Here is a 6,840-nt window from a genome sequence, read left to right on the forward strand (position 1 = left end):
AGCGGACTGATCAAAGTTTATTATCATGCTTTAAGTTTTAAAGCCCGTATCTCTTGTTAAAAGATGGTCCATCCCAATTTGTCCTGGCTAACCCAAAAATATGGTCACTGCCAACAGCAGCCCAACGGTTTGGAGGCGCCAGTAGTGTGTGGAGAAATCATTGTGTGGGTGGTGCTAAAGGAAGAATTGAGTGGGCCTACTTATGCATGAAAACAAATGCAATTTATCAGCTGTTGAAATACGAAAACCAACTGCCAGCAATGCTTTCATCAACTGCAATATATATAGTGGAGATTTTTATTGAATTTTTTTTTTTTTTTTTGCATTGTTTTTTTGGCATGTGCAGCACGTTTGGGAGAAAAGAAATAAAAGCATCTCCTTTCTCAAAACTTCTCGAATAAATCAAAGTTTTACTCTTGGCTGTAAAACTGAAGAAGGGACTCAAGAGCCTAACAAACATTGACAGGTGGGCCAAAAATTAAATATCCAAATGTATTGGCACAGGAACAGTTTTTGAGTCCAAAGTAAAATTAGATTAGATGTGCTATAAAAAAAAATTAAAAAAAAAAACATCTTTCAACAGATGACTTTCCTAAATGTTGTTGGAGCCATTTCCAAAGATGTGAGCCAACTCAAACATCTATTGGCTCATGCCAGATGCAGTATATTTGCCCGGAGGAGTCACTCTGTAAAGCTGACAACAAAAAATCTGAGCAACATTAATCTATGTTTCAACAACTGTGCTTTAAAATTCCACCGTTCACCCAATGGCCACTGGGGCCACCATGAAGCTCTGACCTGTCCTTCTGGGACAGTTCAATGGGCCTTTCTCACAGATCCTATTCTCGAAATCACTGTCCCTTCCTCAAATTGTTTTAACGTTGTGTTCCGCCTGTAGAACAGCCACACCCTGGGGGGAAATGGATGGTGCGAGGCCCCCTGGCTACTCGCCAGGACGACAGGTGGAATCATCAGCGGGACAAAGAGTCGACGTTTCGGCGAGGAGTGCGTCGTCTTTCCTGGTACTGCCCGGTGACTTGAGGCAGACGGCACAAGGTACAATCGAATTTCAAGAGTGGAGCGTATGGGTTTCTTTTTTTCTTAAATTACACATCCTGTTTTTTTGGATGAAGAACATCTTGGATGGTTTCTGAAGCCTGTGGGCTGAGAAAAATAAATTGAGGAATGAGGTGAGACTTCTGGGAGTCTTGTCGCTGGAAGCAACTGTTTTGGAACAGGGTGATCTCTAACTGCCTCCGGGTTACGATCAAGTCCTGAGGTGGCCGCGAGGAAAGCGAGGCAGTTCCTCCTGACTATGGGGAGGAGGGAGCTCGGCAACACGAAGTCACAGATTGCCGAGCGTGGCTGCCGCTCTTGTTTCTGCCTGTGAATTACTGTGAGAGTTGCACCCACAAGTGCGCGCAGCTCCAGTTTGGCGAACATGCGCCTGTGTTTCTCCCTTGCGAAAGATAAAAATAAAATAAAAAAATTTTCAGAAGGAAAAATAGGAATACCAAAATTCTCTCTCCCTCGCTTGTGGTTCTTCTCTAGGCTGCGGCGTTGCGCATTTGGCAGCCGCTCAGTATTGATTTCCGGTGTAACAAGGTCTTCACACAGGTCATAACCGCCGTGCTTGACGAGATAGGGAGCCACTCACCCTCCAGTGTCAAAACATCCGGCTCGGCTGGAGGAATTCTGTTGCTCTCTGAGATTGGAGGAGGACTTGAATTTGGTGTTTCAGCAAATGTTAAAAAAAAAAAATGCACTAAAACTACATGCGCTGCCAAGTCATCTGCCTTTCAAGAAAGAGGAGAAAGAATTTCCCTCTGCTCCACTGAACTTCTCATTCAATGCAATCGTCCCTGCAATGACTCTGAGAGAACCGAGACGGTGGAGAAAATGACCTTAAACATTCCTTAATGCGTCGGTTCCGGCATTGAAATGGTGCACGGCTGTACTGCACTAAATTGTACTCGGGCTTCACGATTAGCATGCGGGAGCTCATTGAACAGACCGACATTGTCCTTCGCCAAAACACTTATGACCTTGAAGGAGGTTACACACGCACCTGGCCGCAATTGTTTTAGCTTGGGTGAAAACTCTGCCAGTGGTATATTCGAAAATCTTACATGCAAAGTGAGGGAACATTTAATCTTCTATTATTTGCATGAGAACTAGGGCTGCAACAAACCATTATTTTTGTTGTCGACTAATCTATCAATTATTTTTCCGATTAGTCGATTAGTCGCAATTATCTTCTTTAATTTCAACACCTATTTTGGACTTCTGTTTCACCTGGCTTGCTTCAATCTTCACACCTGTGTTATACTGCTGTACTGTGACAGCATACATTTTTAATCAAATATATCAAAATAGTGACACACAAAGCATTTACCTGTGACATAGTTGTTAAAATTTTTTAACATAAAATATCATCGGTATATTAATTCACGATTTAAAGTTTATATGCCATGTTTATCACAGTTAAATATCTTAAACGGATTTCTTACAACGTAAATATCAAATTATGTATTATGCCCTAAATAACACAGTTAATAAGTGAAAGAATTTCAAAATTCAGTAAACGCTGGTATTGACAGGGGCTGTAATTCACTAACTACTGCCGTAAAGTACGCATTTATATGTATACGCTAAGTGAACAATCGTTTGCTAAGCAAGCTAGTTCCATGACTTGCATGACATGCAAAAAAAAGTATTATGTACTTGCATCACAGGCTGATGATTAATTAACAAATAAGCATGTCGTTTAAAGAATATCTACAAAATATCTATCCTCAACGTTATTTGTGAACTCCTGTCTGCGGTGCGTGACGATACAGCGACTCTTGGGTGTCGGCATTGAAGGTGTTCCCTTATCGGCGTAGCGCTACCCTGGAATGCTATGTTAGCTTCACACAGTTTGCACCTCACGTGCTTCGCTGCTTCTTTTTCTACAAAATATTCCGAAACTTTGGAAACTTTGGGTCGGAGTTTTCGAGACTTTTCAGAGAAGAAGCCGTTCTTCTTCTCTGTTTTTTTGCAGGATGTAAACAACAAGCGACACTGCCACCCTCAGCGCTCAGCACTGCACTGCAGGTCCAAATGAACATGTAGCAGCAATTTACAGTAACAATAACACAACGCGTCGACGCTTCAATTTCCGCGTCAACTAATTAATGTTGTCGACGTAATCGATTACGTCGACAACAATTGTTGCAGCCCTTAATGAGAACCCTCTTGCTGCTCCAATGCCTCCGTCAGAAACCTGTGGTCCTTTTAAGTTGATCCCTGAAAAGAAGGGAGTCGAGCCAGAATGAGGGCCCTCTTTGGCCAGATGGACATCAGGAAACCAGGTGACTCACACATTAGATTCGTTGCGCGTCCCGCTGACAAAACTTGGCTCTGTTTATGCTTCAACGTTCCCAAAGTCATCCAGAGGGGTCCGAGGCACGGCCAAGTAAAACATTTCATTAAGCTTCTTGTTAGGGATTATTGGGTTATTACCCAATTCCAGGCAACTCTGAAAGTCTCAGCTACGGTTATTACTTCCCAAGTTGGCACTGGGTCTAAAAGGAATCCTCCCCGTATGCTAGTCGGAGGGTCCTTGGCGCTAAATTCTCTCTCTTTTCTAGTCCAGGGCTCTTAATCCTGCGATGGGATTAGCAGATGGTCGGCAGGCGAGGGAGGAAAGCTCCCAGCCTGGGGCGCCTCAAATGTCTTTCAAGTGATTTGAGGGTCCCATGTTGGCACACGGTCTGGTGTTTTCTCCAGGCCCGTATCCCCCCCAGCCTCCCCACCCTGACCCCTGCCAGAGCAGCAGACACACTCTGACTTCCTGCTGCTGGTTGTGGTCGAACACACTGGGCCAAAACACGCACTGTGGTTTAACGCCTGGGAAAAATATATGTTCTTACCTACGTACTGTATATTGAGCTCACGGATGACGTTTCAGAATGATACAATATCATTGTGGCGCAAACATTTTGCATAGATTTCACCCCAAATTTATATATCCCCATTCTGTGGGCAGTGTGTGATTCTGTCATAGTAAGTCACTAACTTAAAGCTTTCAGTAGGTCGCCACTGTCTCAACAGGACACATGGAAATGAGACAAGTCCTCCCTTATAAAAAAAACTGGTATATTAGTCATCATAATATGGGATCTCTGACACATATTGCGAAATTTAATGCTAACAAACTGACGACACCGTGAGGTTTTAGGAACACAGCCAACACTTCATCGTTGAACCAGCAGGCACCTTCCCAGAATCTCCCAGCTGACACATAACACTTTATAACCTCTCACCAAAGCAGGTGCACTGTAAACTTCCAGTCTAGAGGTTTTTTTTCACACCACACACACACACACACACACACACATACACACACGGCCATTAAATTAGCTGCCGCTAAAACAAACGGCTTGTGATCACCAAAGTATCCCAGTACGTAAGCATGTCTAAATACAAAAAAAATTAAAAAAAAATAGATGAAGAGTGGTTGTTTGAAGAAACTTATTTTCGTCGCATACACACTACCCTGCAGCGTCTCCCCATCTGAAAGTATCAGCATGATGCACGTTGCTCTCGTTCTCAGTCCAAGACACGCACACGCAACATGTATTTATTTGCAGGCAGGGCCGAGTCTTGTCTCTGCGACTTAAGCGCAGCTAACGAACAGACACGATGCTGTGTCAGCAGAGGAGGAGCGGGAAACACTAGGGTGCACCGAGGCCAAGTTCGCCTGGGCAACGCGGGAGCGTCGCTGCATAACAAAAGCCAACACAAAGAGAGAGAGAAAGAGAGGGTGAGAGAGAGAGAGAGAGAGAGAGGGAGAGAGAGAGAGAGAGTACGCTGCAACTGTAATTAATCCCAATGGGTTTGGAAGAAGAAAAAAAATGTGGATTCAAAAAAGTAGTATACCAGTGTTGGGCAACTCTGTGTTAAAGTGGGCAGAAAAAAGCATGTTGTTATTAAATTGGCAGCGCAGCCCTGATAAGAGGCCGCCAGGTGATTTGTTTGTTGTATTAAATACATATTTAAATGGTCGACTGATATTAAAGTAGAATTTTAATTTGCAAAGGAAAACAAAGGTGTGTGTGTGTGTGGGGGGGGGGGGGTTGACGTTCAGTCCGAGGTGTTTTACTGACACCTGCTGGTCATGTGGTTCATGAGTGATTCCAGCAAACTAATGGTCAAATGTAAAATGAATTTCAACGTTGCATAAGGAAGGTGGCAAAATAAGAAGTGGGGTTTTGGGTTTTTTTTTATACATCATTGCATTAAAAAAAAAAAAAAACTTAGATTACGAAGTAACTCAGAATCAATTAAAACCAAAAAGGGAGAAAAAAAATAAAATAAAACACGGTTGGAGCTGCAGACAATCTGGCACGGCAGCATTAGTGTTGCTTATCTCACCGGTGGAAAAGATAAAAGTACAAAGTAATCCATCTTAATGACCACAGTTAAAGGGGTTGCTGATGCAGTACAATTCAAAATTGATAAGGATTAGATAAGAAGTTAATCTGTATTTAAACATTAAAGCACATTCTACATGACAGGACAAGCTAGAAAACATTAGCATTAGCAGCGAGCCCGTATTTACCCGAGTCGTGCTGTTACTGTATGTCCTCATACTGATCAGACCTTTGAGCTTTAAAGTCGTCATGAAACTTTACTATTCCATTGACAGCCTCATTCTGGCTCATGAAACCTTGTTCTCTTATATGACCTCTGATAAACCAGCATGTTGGTTGCAGGTGTGGGGGCATTATAACATAACAAAACAGAGAAACATAACATGGTGTATGGACAGAGGCTAGAGCAGGCATGCACAAACTATGGCCTAGTTTTATTTACTATGTCAGTAAATAAAATAGCTGTTTCATCCATTTTTGTGTGTTTTAAGAGTCATTTCAATCAAAAGCTAAATACCGCGGAGCTTCAACACTTCATTTTCAATTGATATTAAAGCATGTTTTCTATATACATCCCATGATGTGTTTTTTCTCCTATGAGGTGGGTCACCAAAACACTCCGTCCATCTGCAGCTGCTTCGACCCCTTTGTCAAGTTTCAGAACCCATTGTGGTGCATGAGTCAAAAAGCTTGTCCATCCCTGGGCTGGAGAGACAGGATGGATTTTGTTTAATATTTGACCTTAAAAGATTACCAACAAAGACCCAATGTAGATATGTATTTACTTATTTCAAAGACATTGCTACCTTGCACTGAAAATCTTTCAACAAATGACACCTCGCCACCACCGTGAGGCTGAGCGTGGTGTTTTTTGCAATGAGCCCAGTCCCTCTCCCTGGTGGACGCTGTTACCGGTCAAGAGAGACGTCAAAGCAGCAGGCTGTCCTCGAGATTCCTCAGCCACGATTGGCTCTGATGCCCTCCCCGCAGCTAACAGCTACCGACTGCCACGTCTGGACCCGAGAGAGGGGGAATGGGAAGACAGAGAGGAGGCAATTAAAAGTTAGCGGCCGGGGGAAAGCGAAAGGTCACGGCTGAAACGAGGGAAGATGGGAGGAGGGGGCAGAGAGGCACCTTCACCGCTCCACGTCAATTCAGTCTCACCGAATCGTTCATTTGCAAGACGTCAAGACGAATAAAGGCTTCGCCGGTGAGTAGCGGTGGTCATTGCCGATACAGAACGAGAGGCTGTGTGATTTTGAACGTGTGCTTCCGAGCCACTTCAAACCCATTTGTTTCATTGCCAAATGGCATTACGAAGTTACCAGGCAGATTTTAAATATTAACCAAAGGCGAAGAGTCCATTTACAGTCTGTTCCGAGGCAGAAGGTAGATCTTTATCTTCATCTTATCCACTCTACTC

Source organism: Nelusetta ayraudi, unplaced genomic scaffold (assembly GCF_046127955.1).
Source record: "Nelusetta ayraudi isolate G7.1 ecotype Tasmania unplaced genomic scaffold, CSIRO-AGI_Nayr_v1 ptg000006l, whole genome shotgun sequence".
Taxonomy (NCBI): Eukaryota; Metazoa; Chordata; class Actinopteri; order Tetraodontiformes; family Monacanthidae; genus Nelusetta; species Nelusetta ayraudi.